This window comes from Microcebus murinus, chromosome 22 (genome assembly GCF_040939455.1).
Source record: "Microcebus murinus isolate Inina chromosome 22, M.murinus_Inina_mat1.0, whole genome shotgun sequence".
NCBI classification, from domain to species: domain Eukaryota; kingdom Metazoa; phylum Chordata; class Mammalia; order Primates; family Cheirogaleidae; genus Microcebus; species Microcebus murinus.
The window spans coordinates 27,519,582-27,534,249 of record NC_134125.1 but is presented as its reverse complement, the minus strand read 5'-3'; the positions used below and the strand labels follow the sequence as shown (position 1 = coordinate 27,534,249).

The following is a 14,668-nucleotide window of genomic DNA, read 5'->3' as shown; positions in this document are numbered from 1 at the left end:
TGGGACTTGGCCTCAAAGTGTCCCCTCGCATGGCCACCCCCTTCCCCTTCCTGCTCCTCTACTCCTGGTGCCCCTCCATCCAGGGGCCAGACCTTAAAGAGTCACCGCAAGAGAATCCTGGTCCCAAAGGAGCCTTCTGGGGGACCGGTGCTGAGAGAGATTGTGGGCATGGCCCGCTGGGGCTCTGCCCGACCCAGGGCTGAGAGATGCCACCTCCCAGCTCTGGGTCCCTGCAGGAAGTGTTGGCAAGCACAGGGCCGGTCCTCCAAAGGCCCAGGTGCAGGGAGCCCAGGCCAAGCAGCCTGTGGAAGAAGCCACTTGCCGTGCCACCCCGGGAACAGGACTGCAGGCCCCGGCCCTTCCCACCTCCTCCTCCTCCTCCTCCTCCTCCTCCCCCCCGCCCCCCCCCCACAGGGCACAGGGCTCAGAGACACCTCAGACTCTTGCTACCCAAAGTGCAAAGGGCATCAGTTGCTCCTCCAACCCCCCAGCCCAGCAGACCACGTTGTCCAGCCAGCCCCCGGGCCTCCCTGGGGTGCCCAGCACAAAAGTGCAGACACCCACCGGACCCTCAGTCTCAGTTTTCGGAGGTTTTTGCCACTCTAAGGACCCGCAGGCCAGCTGGGCCTTCGGGCAGGACAGAGAGCCCCGGAATCCGACTTGGAGAGCTGCGTGTACGTCCCCATCAGGAGGCGGTCCCCACCTCCGCGGCTCTCCCCTTGCGGGGAGCGGCAGCCCAGCCGGCAGCCGCAGGGCCTCAGGGAAGACACCAGGCTGGGCCCCCGCGGCACAGCGGGGGCACGTCCCCCGCACTCACGCGACTTAGGGACGGCTGCTGGAGACTGCTGCGGCCACCCTGCTGCCGGGTTTCTGGAGGGCTTCCTGGAAGCAGCGTCCACACCAAGCCCTTGGAAGGCCCAGGCGACGGAGGAGCCGGTCAGGCAGGGGCCGAGGACGGTGAGAGGCCGGGCGGGAAGGAGCATGTCAGGCAGGGGCAGAGGACGGTGACAGGCCGGGCGGGGAGGAGCCGGTCAGGCGGGGGCCCAGGACAGTGACGGGCCTGGCCGGGGAGGAGCGCGTCAGGCAGGGGCAGAGGAGACGGGCTGGGTAAGGGTTAGGGTGACAGTTAGGGCACAATTCACAATCGCAAAGACGTGGAAGCGACCCGAGTGCCCATCCATCCAGGAGTGCATTAATAAAATGTGGCGCGTGGACACCACGGAGTGCCATTCGGCTGTGAGGAGCAGCGGTGAGAGGGCGCCTCTCGTGTTCTCCTGGCCAGAGCTGGAACCCGTTCCAGTAAGCCAGGTATCCCAAGAATGGACACACGAGCACCACGTGAGCGCGCTCACCAGCAAATTGGTACGAACGGATGGACGCCTAAGTGGACAGAGAGGAATCACCTTCATCGGGTGGGTGTCGGGCGGGTGGGGGGAGGGGAGGGGCATACACATCCATTAGGCATGGGGTGGGTGCGCACCGACTGGGGGATGGGCGCACTTGAAGCTCTGACCCGAGGGGGGAGGCTTGGAGAGGGCAAGGCACCCGACCTTAACATTGGTACCCCCACAATACGCTGCAACAACATGAGAGGTATATGAATAAGAACACAGGGGGGGCCGGGCGCGGTGGCTCACGCCTGTAATCCTAGCTCTCTGGGAGGCCGAGGCGGGCGGATTGCTCCAGGTCAGGAGTTCGAAACCAGCCTGAGCAAGAGCGAGACCCCCGTCTCTACTAAAAATAGAAAGAAATTAATTGGCCAACTAATATATATAGAAAAACACAGCCGGGCGTGGTGGTGCATGCCTGTAGTCCCAACTACTCGGGAGGCTGAGGCAGCAGGATTGCTTGAGCCCGGAGATTGAGGTTGCCGTGAGCTAGGCTGACGCCATGGCACTCACTCTAGCCTGGGCAGCAAAACGAGACTCTGTCTCAAAAAAAAAAAAAAAAAAAAAAAAAAAGAACACAGGGGGGAGGGGGGCACGGGCAACACATGTCACCTGAATACTTGTACTCCCATCATCTGCTTGAAAAGAGAGAGAAAAGAAAATGCAATCATAGAGGTAAGAGACACTTTTTAAAAATCATGAATCCGAAGAGAAAAGTAAAAGGAGGCCTGTGGAGCAGGTCTGGGTGTGACTCCGGATCCCCCAACATCAGGTGCCACCACCAAAGATTCCTGCGTGTAGCCCATAGAACCCCAAAAGCAACGGGACGAGTTCTGGTCACATACTCCCTCAAAATGACATCCTGGCCTTCTTCTGGAACTCCCTCCCCTCTCAGACTCTCAAGGTTTCCTCCAGCGTGTCGGTTCCCACAGAGCAGACCTTTGGTCTGAGACCTGACAGTCCAGATGCCACGCATGCTGCCGCGTGGCGGCGGTGTCGCGGCTTGGGACAAGAGGAGGCCCCACGGTGCGGGCTGGGGCGCCAGGCACCGCGGGCGGGCGCTGAGGGTGGGGGTGACCCCCACCCCGGGCCGCCGCCGCGCTCCCAGAAAGGGGACAGAACAAGAGGCAAAAAAAAAAAAAAAAAAAAAAAAAGCAGCAGCCTGTGGCACCCGGTATTCCCAGGCGGTCTCCCATCCAAGTACTAACCAGGCCCGACCCCGCTTAGCTTCCGAGACCAGACGAGATCGGGGGCGTTCAGGGTGGTGTGGCCCTAGACGGCGGCGGCGGAGGGCGCCCCTGCCCCGCTCAAGAAGCCGAGCCTCTCTGGGCTTCCCCGCCGCCGCCTCCCGCCCCAGGCCCCGCGCCGGGCCGGGCCGGTTGAGTTCGCCGGCCGGGTCCCGCGGGCTCCCAGGGACGGGGGTGATGGGCGGGGCGGGGCGGGGCGGGGCGGGGCGGGGCGGGGGGCTGTCTCTCTATACACACACACACACACTCACACTCACTCACACTCACACAAGATGCGCCTCCACGGCTGGACTCGCCAAGGTGGAGCCCTCCCAGCCCCCCTCGTCTCCTCGCCCGGCCTCCTTCACCTACCCGCTGCCCACCCCCAGCGCGTCGCTGCCTGCCGCTGACTGCGCACGCGCGGGACGCTCGCCCTTTGACCCCAGCCAGGGGCCGCCCTCCCCCACAACCCCTTTCAGCTGCGCCCCCCCCCTCGCCCTGTGGGTGGGCTGCCGCCTATTCCCCCGGGCCAGGGCTGGGGCACAGCCAGTGTATGGGGCGTCTCTCTCTGGGGATGTGTCCCATGGGTGGGGTGGGGTGGCCTGGTTTGGGGGGCGCTGAAGAAATCAGTCCCCTCCATCTCCTACCTCTGGAAAACGCCCAAGCCCGTGGAGAACTGCCGGCACCGCTTCGTGGGGGCCGGGACCCTCCTCCGTGTCCTCCTGTGGCCCAGTCCAAGGGGCCTGGGCCTGGCCGGGGCTGCATTGGACCCCGACCACCCTGGCGTGTGGACTCGCTAAAAATCGGCCATTAGATATTGGATTCCAGCTTCCTGGAGGTCATTTCACTAATGAGTGCACCGGAAAGAGTTTCCTAATCCATCTGTGAGGGTGGCAACTGAAAGAGAATTTTAAAGCTGACAGAATAGGCGAGGGAAGGCATAGGAGATTTCCACACCCAGCAAGGAAGACTTTCCCGAAATGGAAGAAAGAAACGAGCAAACAGAGACACCGGTAGCCCGCCCGGAAAAGAGTCTGCCCCTTAGAGAAAGCACCCTGACCGGGTTCACCCGTGGGTGGGTGGCGAGCTAGCGGCATTCAGAAGAGCGAGGCCCGCAGTCTGTGCGGAAGACACCTGCGCTCGGGTGTGTGTGGCGGCGCGATTCACAAGCAGCTCCAGATGTTAAACCAAGGAGAAGCCAGGGAGTTCCCAACGCCCCAGGTGTCCTCAGCCCACGACTGGCTGCTGTGGGAATGGGAAGCCCGGCTCCTTGTCTCAGAGCGGGGTTCCCAGGAGGATCAGGCTGAAGCTGGGACTTGGCCTCAAAGTGTCCCCTCGCATGGCCACCCCCTTCCCCTTCCTGCTCCTCTATCCTGGTGCCCCTCCATCCAGGGGCCAGACCTTAAAGAGTCACCGCAAGAGAATCCTGGTCCCAAAGGAGCCTTCTGGGGGACCGGTGCTGAGAGAGGTTGTGGGCATGGCCCGCTGGGGCTCTGCCCGACCCAGGGCTGAGAGATGCCACCTCCCAGCTCTGGGTCCCTGCAGGAAGTGTTGGCAAGCACAGGGCCGGTCCTCCAAAGGCCCAGGTGCAGGGAGCCCAGGCCAAGCAGCCTGTGGAAGAAGCCACTTGCCGTGCCACCCCGGGAACAGGACTGCAGGCCCCGGCCCTTCCCACCTCCTCCTCCTCCTCCTCCTCCCCCCCGCCCCCCCCCCACAGGGCACAGGGCTCAGAGACACCTCAGACTCTTGCTACCCAAAGTGCAAAGGGCATCAGTTGCTCCTCCAACCCCCCAGCCCAGCAGACCACGTTGTCCAGCCAGCCCCCGGGCCTCCCTGGGGTGCCCAGCACAAAAGTGCAGACACCCACCGGACCCTCAGTCTCAGTTTTCGGAGGTTTTTGCCACTCTAAGGACCCGCAGGCCGGCTGGGCCTTCGGGCAGGACAGAGAGCCCCGGAATCCGACTTGGAGAGCTGCGTGTACGTCCCCATCAGGAGGCGGTCCCCACCTCCGCGGCTCTCCCCTTGCGGGGAGCGGCAGCCCAGCCGGCAGCCGCAGGGCCTCAGGGAAGACACCAGGCTGGGCCCCCGCGGCACAGCGGGGGCACGTCCCCCGCACTCACGCGACTTAGGGACGGCTGCTGGAGACTGCTGCGGCCACCCTGCTGCCGGGTTTCTGGAGGGCTTCCTGGAAGCAGCGTCCACACCAAGCCCTTGGAAGGCCCAGGCGACGGAGGAGCCGGTCAGGCAGGGGCCGAGGACGGTGAGAGGCCGGGCGGGAAGGAGCATGTCAGGCAGGGGCAGAGGACGGTGACAGGCCGGGCGGGGAGGAGCCGGTCAGGCGGGGGCCCAGGACAGTGACGGGCCTGGCCGGGGAGGAGCGCGTCAGGCAGGGGCAGAGGAGACGGGCTGGGTAAGGGTTAGGGTGACAGTTAGGGCACAATTCACAATCGCAAAGACGTGGAAGCGACCCGAGTGCCCATCCATCCAGGAGTGCATTAATAAAATGTGGCGCGTGGACACCACGGAGTGCCATTCGGCTGTGAGGAGCAGCGGTGAGAGGGCGCCTCTCGTGTTCTCCTGGCCAGAGCTGGAACCCGTTCCAGTAAGCCAGGTATCCCAAGAATGGACACACGAGCACCACGTGAGCGCGCTCACCAGCAAATTGGTACGAACGGATGGACGCCTAAGTGGACAGAGAGGAATCACCTTCATCGGGTGGGTGTCGGGCGGGTGGGGGGAGGGGAGGGGCATACACATCCATTAGGCATGGGGTGGGTGCGCACCGACTGGGGGATGGGCGCACTTGAAGCTCTGACCCGAGGTGGGAGGCTTGGAGAGGGCAAGGCACCCGACCTTAACATTGGTACCCCCACAATACGCTGCAACAACATGAGAGGTATATGAATAAGAACACAGGGGGGGCCGGGCGCGGTGGCTCACGCCTGTAATCCTAGCTCTCTGGGAGGCCGAGGCGGGCGGATTGCTCCAGGTCAGGAGTTCGAAACCAGCCTGAGCAAGAGCGAGACCCCCGTCTCTACTAAAAATAGAAAGAAATTAATTGGCCAACTAATATATATAGAAAAACACAGCCGGGCGTGGTGGTGCATGCCTGTAGTCCCAACTACTCGGGAGGCTGAGGCAGCAGGATTGCTTGAGCCCGGAGATTGAGGTTGCCGTGAGCTAGGCTGACGCCATGGCACTCACTCTAGCCTGGGCAGCAAAACGAGACTCTGTCTCAAAAAAAAAAAAAAAAAAAAAAAAAGAACACAGGGGGGAGGGGGGCACGGGCAACACATGTCACCTGAATACTTGTACTCCCATCATCTGCTTGAAAAGAGAGAGAAAAGAAAATGCAATCATAGAGGTAAGAGACACTTTTTAAAAATCATGAATCCGAAGAGAAAAGTAAAAGGAGGCCTGTGGAGCAGGTCTGGGTGTGACTCCGGATCCCCCAACATCAGGTGCCACCACCAAAGATTCCTGCGTGTAGCCCATAGAACCCCAAAAGCAACGGGACGAGTTCTGGTCACATACTCCCTCAAAATGACATCCTGGCCTTCTTCTGGAACTCCCTCCCCTCTCAGACTCTCAAGGTTTCCTCCAGCGTGTCGGTTCCCACAGAGCAGACCTTTGGTCTGAGACCTGACAGTCCAGATGCCACGCATGCTGCCGCGTGGCGGCGGTGTCGCGGCTTGGGACAAGAGGAGGCCCCACGGTGCGGGCTGGGGCGCCAGGCACCGCGGGCGGGCGCTGAGGGTGGGGGTGACCCCCACCCCGGGCCGCCGCCGCGCTCCCAGAAAGGGGACAGAACAAGAGGCAAAAAAAAAAAAAAAAAAAAAAAAGCAGCAGCCTGTGGCACCCGGTATTCCCAGGCGGTCTCCCATCCAAGTACTAACCAGGCCCGACCCCGCTTAGCTTCCGAGACCAGACGAGATCGGGGGCGTTCAGGGTGGTGTGGCCCTAGACGGCGGCGGCGGAGGGCGCCCCTGCCCCGCTCAAGAAGCCGAGCCTCTCTGGGCTTCCCCGCCGCCGCCTCCCGCCCCAGGCCCCGCGCCGGGCCGGGCCGGTTGAGTTCGCCGGCCGGGTCCCGCGGGCTCCCAGGGACGGGGGTGATGGGCGGGGCGGGGCGGGGCGGGGCGGGGCGGGGCGGGGGGCTGTCTCTCTATACACACACACACACACTCACACTCACTCACACTCACACAAGATGCGCCTCCACGGCTGGACTCGCCAAGGTGGAGCCCTCCCAGCCCCCCTCGTCTCCTCGCCCGGCCTCCTTCACCTACCCGCTGCCCACCCCCAGCGCTGCCCACCCCCAGCGCGTCGCTGCCTGCCGCTGACTGCGCACGCGCGGGACGCTCGCCCTTTGACCCCAGCCAGGGGCCGCCCTCCCCCACAACCCCTTTCAGCTGCGCCCCCCCCTCGCCCTGTGGGTGGGCTGCCGCCTATTCCCCCGGGCCAGGGCTGGGGCACAGCCAGTGTATGGGGCGTCTCTCTCTGGGGATGTGTCCCATGGGTGGGGTGGGGTGGCCTGGTTTGGGGGGCGCTGAAGAAATCAGTCCCCTCCATCTCCTACCTCTGGAAAACGCCCAAGCCCGTGGAGAACTGCCGGCACCGCTTCGTGGGGGCCGGGACCCTCCTCCGTGTCCTCCTGTGGCCCAGTCCAAGGGGCCTGGGCCTGGCCGGGGCTGCATTGGACCCCGACCACCCTGGCGTGTGGACTCGCTAAAAATCGGCCATTAGATATTGGATTCCAGCTTCCTGGAGGTCATTTCACTAATGAGTGCACCGGAAAGAGTTTCCTAATCCATCTGTGAGGGTGGCAACTGAAAGAGAATTTTAAAGCTGACAGAATAGGCGAGGGAAGGCATAGGAGATTTCCACACCCAGCAAGGAAGACTTTCCCGAAATGGAAGAAAGAAACGAGCAAACAGAGACACCGGTAGCCCGCCCGGAAAAGAGTCTGCCCCTTAGAGAAAGCACCCTGACCGGGTTCACCCGTGGGTGGGTGGCGAGCTAGCGGCATTCAGAAGAGCGAGGCCCGCAGTCTGTGCGGAAGACACCTGCGCTCGGGTGTGTGTGGCGGCGCGATTCACAAGCAGCTCCAGATGTTAAACCAAGGAGAAGCCAGGGAGTTCCCAACGCCCCAGGTGTCCTCAGCCCACGACTGGCTGCTGTGGGAATGGGAAGCCCGGCTCCTTGTCTCAGAGCGGGGTTCCCAGGAGGATCAGGCTGAAGCTGGGACTTGGCCTCAAAGTGTCCCCTCGCATGGCCACCCCCTTCCCCTTCCTGCTCCTCTACTCCTGGTGCCCCTCCATCCAGGGGCCAGACCTTAAAGAGTCACCGCAAGAGAATCCTGGTCCCAAAGGAGCCTTCTGGGGGACCGGTGCTGAGAGAGATTGTGGGCATGGCCCGCTGGGGCTCTGCCCGACCCAGGGCTGAGAGATGCCACCTCCCAGCTCTGGGTCCCTGCAGGAAGTGTTGGCAAGCACAGGGCCGGTCCTCCAAAGGCCCAGGTGCAGGGAGCCCAGGCCAAGCAGCCTGTGGAAGAAGCCACTTGCCGTGCCACCCCGGGAACAGGACTGCAGGCCCCGGCCCTTCCCACCTCCTCCTCCTCCTCCTCCTCCTCCTCCCCCCCGCCCCCCCCCCACAGGGCACAGGGCTCAGAGACACCTCAGACTCTTGCTACCCAAAGTGCAAAGGGCATCAGTTGCTCCTCCAACCCCCCAGCCCAGCAGACCACGTTGTCCAGCCAGCCCCCGGGCCTCCCTGGGGTGCCCAGCACAAAAGTGCAGACACCCACCGGACCCTCAGTCTCAGTTTTCGGAGGTTTTTGCCACTCTAAGGACCCGCAGGCCAGCTGGGCCTTCGGGCAGGACAGAGAGCCCCGGAATCCGACTTGGAGAGCTGCGTGTACGTCCCCATCAGGAGGCGGTCCCCACCTCCGCGGCTCTCCCCTTGCGGGGAGCGGCAGCCCAGCCGGCAGCCGCAGGGCCTCAGGGAAGACACCAGGCTGGGCCCCCGCGGCACAGCGGGGGCACGTCCCCCGCACTCACGCGACTTAGGGACGGCTGCTGGAGACTGCTGCGGCCACCCTGCTGCCGGGTTTCTGGAGGGCTTCCTGGAAGCAGCGTCCACACCAAGCCCTTGGAAGGCCCAGGCGACGGAGGAGCCGGTCAGGCAGGGGCCGAGGACGGTGAGAGGCCGGGCGGGAAGGAGCATGTCAGGCAGGGGCAGAGGACGGTGACAGGCCGGGCGGGGAGGAGCCGGTCAGGCGGGGGCCCAGGACAGTGACGGGCCTGGCCGGGGAGGAGCGCGTCAGGCAGGGGCAGAGGAGACGGGCTGGGTAAGGGTTAGGGTGACAGTTAGGGCACAATTCACAATCGCAAAGACGTGGAAGCGACCCGAGTGCCCATCCATCCAGGAGTGCATTAATAAAATGTGGCGCGTGGACACCACGGAGTGCCATTCGGCTGTGAGGAGCAGCGGTGAGAGGGCGCCTCTCGTGTTCTCCTGGCCAGAGCTGGAACCCGTTCCAGTAAGCCAGGTATCCCAAGAATGGACACACGAGCACCACGTGAGCGCGCTCACCAGCAAATTGGTACGAACGGATGGACGCCTAAGTGGACAGAGAGGAATCACCTTCATCGGGTGGGTGTCGGGCGGGTGGGGGGAGGGGAGGGGCATACACATCCATTAGGCATGGGGTGGGTGCGCACCGACTGGGGGATGGGCGCACTTGAAGCTCTGACCCGAGGGGGGAGGCTTGGAGAGGGCAAGGCACCCGACCTTAACATTGGTACCCCCACAATACGCTGCAACAACATGAGAGGTATATGAATAAGAACACAGGGGGGGCCGGGCGCGGTGGCTCACGCCTGTAATCCTAGCTCTCTGGGAGGCCGAGGCGGGCGGATTGCTCCAGGTCAGGAGTTCGAAACCAGCCTGAGCAAGAGCGAGACCCCCGTCTCTACTAAAAATAGAAAGAAATTAATTGGCCAACTAATATATATAGAAAAACACAGCCGGGCGTGGTGGTGCATGCCTGTAGTCCCAACTACTCGGGAGGCTGAGGCAGCAGGATTGCTTGAGCCCGGAGATTGAGGTTGCCGTGAGCTAGGCTGACGCCATGGCACTCACTCTAGCCTGGGCAGCAAAACGAGACTCTGTCTCAAAAAAAAAAAAAAAAAAAAAAAAAAAAGAACACAGGGGGGAGGGGGGCACGGGCAACACATGTCACCTGAATACTTGTACTCCCATCATCTGCTTGAAAAGAGAGAGAAAAGAAAATGCAATCATAGAGGTAAGAGACACTTTTTAAAAATCATGAATCCGAAGAGAAAAGTAAAAGGAGGCCTGTGGAGCAGGTCTGGGTGTGACTCCGGATCCCCCAACATCAGGTGCCACCACCAAAGATTCCTGCGTGTAGCCCATAGAACCCCAAAAGCAACGGGACGAGTTCTGGTCACATACTCCCTCAAAATGACATCCTGGCCTTCTTCTGGAACTCCCTCCCCTCTCAGACTCTCAAGGTTTCCTCCAGCGTGTCGGTTCCCACAGAGCAGACCTTTGGTCTGAGACCTGACAGTCCAGATGCCACGCATGCTGCCGCGTGGCGGCGGTGTCGCGGCTTGGGACAAGAGGAGGCCCCACGGTGCGGGCTGGGGCGCCAGGCACCGCGGGCGGGCGCTGAGGGTGGGGGTGACCCCCACCCCGGGCCGCCGCCGCGCTCCCAGAAAGGGGACAGAACAAGAGGCAAAAAAAAAAAAAAAAAAAAAAAAAGCAGCAGCCTGTGGCACCCGGTACTCCCAGGCGGTCTCCCATCCAAGTACTAACCAGGCCCGACCCCGCTTAGCTTCCGAGACCAGACGAGATCGGGGGCGTTCAGGGTGGTGTGGCCCTAGACGGCGGCGGCGGAGGGCGCCCCTGCCCCGCTCAAGAAGCCGAGCCTCTCTGGGCTTCCCCGCCGCCGCCTCCCGCCCCAGGCCCCGCGCCGGGCCGGGCCGGTTGAGTTCGCCGGCCGGGTCCCGCGGGCTCCCAGGGACGGGGGTGATGGGCGGGGCGGGGCGGGGCGGGGCGGGGCGGGGCGGGGGGCTGTCTCTCTATACACACACACACACACTCACACTCACTCACACTCACACAAGATGCGCCTCCACGGCTGGACTCGCCAAGGTGGAGCCCTCCCAGCCCCCCTCGTCTCCTCGCCCGGCCTCCTTCACCTACCCGCTGCCCACCCCCAGCGCGTCGCTGCCTGCCGCTGACTGCGCACGCGCGGGACGCTCGCCCTTTGACCCCAGCCAGGGGCCGCCCTCCCCCACAACCCCTTTCAGCTGCGCCCCCCCCCTCGCCCTGTGGGTGGGCTGCCGCCTATTCCCCCGGGCCAGGGCTGGGGCACAGCCAGTGTATGGGGCGTCTCTCTCTGGGGATGTGTCCCATGGGTGGGGTGGGGTGGCCTGGTTTGGGGGGCGCTGAAGAAATCAGTCCCCTCCATCTCCTACCTCTGGAAAACGCCCAAGCCCGTGGAGAACTGCCGGCACCGCTTCGTGGGGGCCGGGACCCTCCTCCGTGTCCTCCTGTGGCCCAGTCCAAGGGGCCTGGGCCTGGCCGGGGCTGCATTGGACCCCGACCACCCTGGCGTGTGGACTCGCTAAAAATCGGCCATTAGATATTGGATTCCAGCTTCCTGGAGGTCATTTCACTAATGAGTGCACCGGAAAGAGTTTCCTAATCCATCTGTGAGGGTGGCAACTGAAAGAGAATTTTAAAGCTGACAGAATAGGCGAGGGAAGGCATAGGAGATTTCCACACCCAGCAAGGAAGACTTTCCCGAAATGGAAGAAAGAAACGAGCAAACAGAGACACCGGTAGCCCGCCCGGAAAAGAGTCTGCCCCTTAGAGAAAGCACCCTGACCGGGTTCACCCGTGGGTGGGTGGCGAGCTAGCGGCATTCAGAAGAGCGAGGCCCGCAGTCTGTGCGGAAGACACCTGCGCTCGGGTGTGTGTGGCGGCGCGATTCACAAGCAGCTCCAGATGTTAAACCAAGGAGAAGCCAGGGAGTTCCCAACGCCCCAGGTGTCCTCAGCCCACGACTGGCTGCTGTGGGAATGGGAAGCCCGGCTCCTTGTCTCAGAGCGGGGTTCCCAGGAGGATCAGGCTGAAGCTGGGACTTGGCCTCAAAGTGTCCCCTCGCATGGCCACCCCCTTCCCCTTCCTGCTCCTCTACTCCTGGTGCCCCTCCATCCAGGGGCCAGACCTTAAAGAGTCACCGCAAGAGAATCCTGGTCCCAAAGGAGCCTTCTGGGGGACCGGTGCTGAGAGAGATTGTGGGCATGGCCCGCTGGGGCTCTGCCCGACCCAGGGCTGAGAGATGCCACCTCCCAGCTCTGGGTCCCTGCAGGAAGTGTTGGCAAGCACAGGGCCGGTCCTCCAAAGGCCCAGGTGCAGGGAGCCCAGGCCAAGCAGCCTGTGGAAGAAGCCACTTGCCGTGCCACCCCGGGAACAGGACTGCAGGCCCCGGCCCTTCCCACCTCCTCCTCCTCCTCCTCCTCCTCCTCCCCCCCGCCCCCCCCCCACAGGGCACAGGGCTCAGAGACACCTCAGACTCTTGCTACCCAAAGTGCAAAGGGCATCAGTTGCTCCTCCAACCCCCCAGCCCAGCAGACCACGTTGTCCAGCCAGCCCCCGGGCCTCCCTGGGGTGCCCAGCACAAAAGTGCAGACACCCACCGGACCCTCAGTCTCAGTTTTCGGAGGTTTTTGCCACTCTAAGGACCCGCAGGCCAGCTGGGCCTTCGGGCAGGACAGAGAGCCCCGGAATCCGACTTGGAGAGCTGCGTGTACGTCCCCATCAGGAGGCGGTCCCCACCTCCGCGGCTCTCCCCTTGCGGGGAGCGGCAGCCCAGCCGGCAGCCGCAGGGCCTCAGGGAAGACACCAGGCTGGGCCCCCGCGGCACAGCGGGGGCACGTCCCCCGCACTCACGCGACTTAGGGACGGCTGCTGGAGACTGCTGCGGCCACCCTGCTGCCGGGTTTCTGGAGGGCTTCCTGGAAGCAGCGTCCACACCAAGCCCTTGGAAGGCCCAGGCGACGGAGGAGCCGGTCAGGCAGGGGCCGAGGACGGTGAGAGGCCGGGCGGGAAGGAGCATGTCAGGCAGGGGCAGAGGACGGTGACAGGCCGGGCGGGGAGGAGCCGGTCAGGCGGGGGCCCAGGACAGTGACGGGCCTGGCCGGGGAGGAGCGCGTCAGGCAGGGGCAGAGGAGACGGGCTGGGTAAGGGTTAGGGTGACAGTTAGGGCACAATTCACAATCGCAAAGACGTGGAAGCGACCCGAGTGCCCATCCATCCAGGAGTGCATTAATAAAATGTGGCGCGTGGACACCACGGAGTGCCATTCGGCTGTGAGGAGCAGCGGTGAGAGGGCGCCTCTCGTGTTCTCCTGGCCAGAGCTGGAACCCGTTCCAGTAAGCCAGGTATCCCAAGAATGGACACACGAGCACCACGTGAGCGCGCTCACCAGCAAATTGGTACGAACGGATGGACGCCTAAGTGGACAGAGAGGAATCACCTTCATCGGGTGGGTGTCGGGCGGGTGGGGGGAGGGGAGGGGCATACACATCCATTAGGCATGGGGTGGGTGCGCACCGACTGGGGGATGGGCGCACTTGAAGCTCTGACCCGAGGGGGGAGGCTTGGAGAGGGCAAGGCACCCGACCTTAACATTGGTACCCCCACAATACGCTGCAACAACATGAGAGGTATATGAATAAGAACACAGGGGGGGCCGGGCGCGGTGGCTCACGCCTGTAATCCTAGCTCTCTGGGAGGCCGAGGCGGGCGGATTGCTCCAGGTCAGGAGTTCGAAACCAGCCTGAGCAAGAGCGAGACCCCCGTCTCTACTAAAAATAGAAAGAAATTAATTGGCCAACTAATATATATAGAAAAACACAGCCGGGCGTGGTGGTGCATGCCTGTAGTCCCAACTACTCGGGAGGCTGAGGCAGCAGGATTGCTTGAGCCCGGAGATTGAGGTTGCCGTGAGCTAGGCTGACGCCATGGCACTCACTCTAGCCTGGGCAGCAAAACGAGACTCTGTCTCAAAAAAAAAAAAAAAAAAAAAAAAAAAGAACACAGGGGGGAGGGGGGCACGGGCAACACATGTCACCTGAATACTTGTACTCCCATCATCTGCTTGAAAAGAGAGAGAAAAGAAAATGCAATCATAGAGGTAAGAGACACTTTTTAAAAATCATGAATCCGAAGAGAAAAGTAAAAGGAGGCCTGTGGAGCAGGTCTGGGTGTGACTCCGGATCCCCCAACATCAGGTGCCACCACCAAAGATTCCTGCGTGTAGCCCATAGAACCCCAAAAGCAACGGGACGAGTTCTGGTCACATACTCCCTCAAAATGACATCCTGGCCTTCTTCTGGAACTCCCTCCCCTCTCAGACTCTCAAGGTTTCCTCCAGCGTGTCGGTTCCCACAGAGCAGACCTTTGGTCTGAGACCTGACAGTCCAGATGCCACGCATGCTGCCGCGTGGCGGCGGTGTCGCGGCTTGGGACAAGAGGAGGCCCCACGGTGCGGGCTGGGGCGCCAGGCACCGCGGGCGGGCGCTGAGGGTGGGGGTGACCCCCACCCCGGGCCGCCGCCGCGCTCCCAGAAAGGGGACAGAACAAGAGGCAAAAAAAAAAAAAAAAAAAAAAAAAGCAGCAGCCTGTGGCACCCGGTATTCCCAGGCGGTCTCCCATCCAAGTACTAACCAGGCCCGACCCCGCTTAGCTTCCGAGACCAGACGAGATCGGGGGCGTTCAGGGTGGTGTGGCCCTAGACGGCGGCGGCGGAGGGCGCCCCTGCCCCGCTCAAGAAGCCGAGCCTCTCTGGGCTTCCCCGCCGCCGCCTCCCGCCCCAGGCCCCGCGCCGGGCCGGGCCGGTTGAGTTCGCCGGCCGGGTCCCGCGGGCTCCCAGGGACGGGGGTGATGGGCGGGGCGGGGCGGGGCGGGGCGGGGCGGGGCGGGGGGCTGTCTCTCTATACACACACACACACACTCACACTC

General features: G+C 62.9%; 3 non-coding genes and 1 pseudogene across 3 annotated transcripts; all 4 read right to left on the bottom strand.

The window, feature by feature from the left end:
- Nucleotides 1-2,547: 2,547 nt before the first annotated feature.
- Nucleotides 2,548-2,666, bottom strand: LOC142863583 (5S ribosomal RNA). The gene has a single exon (XR_012914354.1). It is a non-coding gene; the product is annotated as a 5S ribosomal RNA (ribosomal RNA).
- Nucleotides 2,667-6,461: 3,795 nt separating this feature from the next.
- Nucleotides 6,462-6,580, bottom strand: LOC142863582 (5S ribosomal RNA). The gene has a single exon (XR_012914353.1). It is a non-coding gene; the product is annotated as a 5S ribosomal RNA (ribosomal RNA).
- A 3,821-nt stretch (nt 6,581-10,401) lies between these two features.
- On the bottom strand, nt 10,402-10,520 carry LOC142863638 (uncharacterized; annotated as a pseudogene).
- Nucleotides 10,521-14,325: 3,805 nt separating this feature from the next.
- On the bottom strand, nt 14,326-14,444 carry LOC142863581 (5S ribosomal RNA). Its single transcript, XR_012914352.1, has one exon. It is a non-coding gene; the product is annotated as a 5S ribosomal RNA (ribosomal RNA).
- Nucleotides 14,445-14,668: the final 224 nt, after the last annotated feature.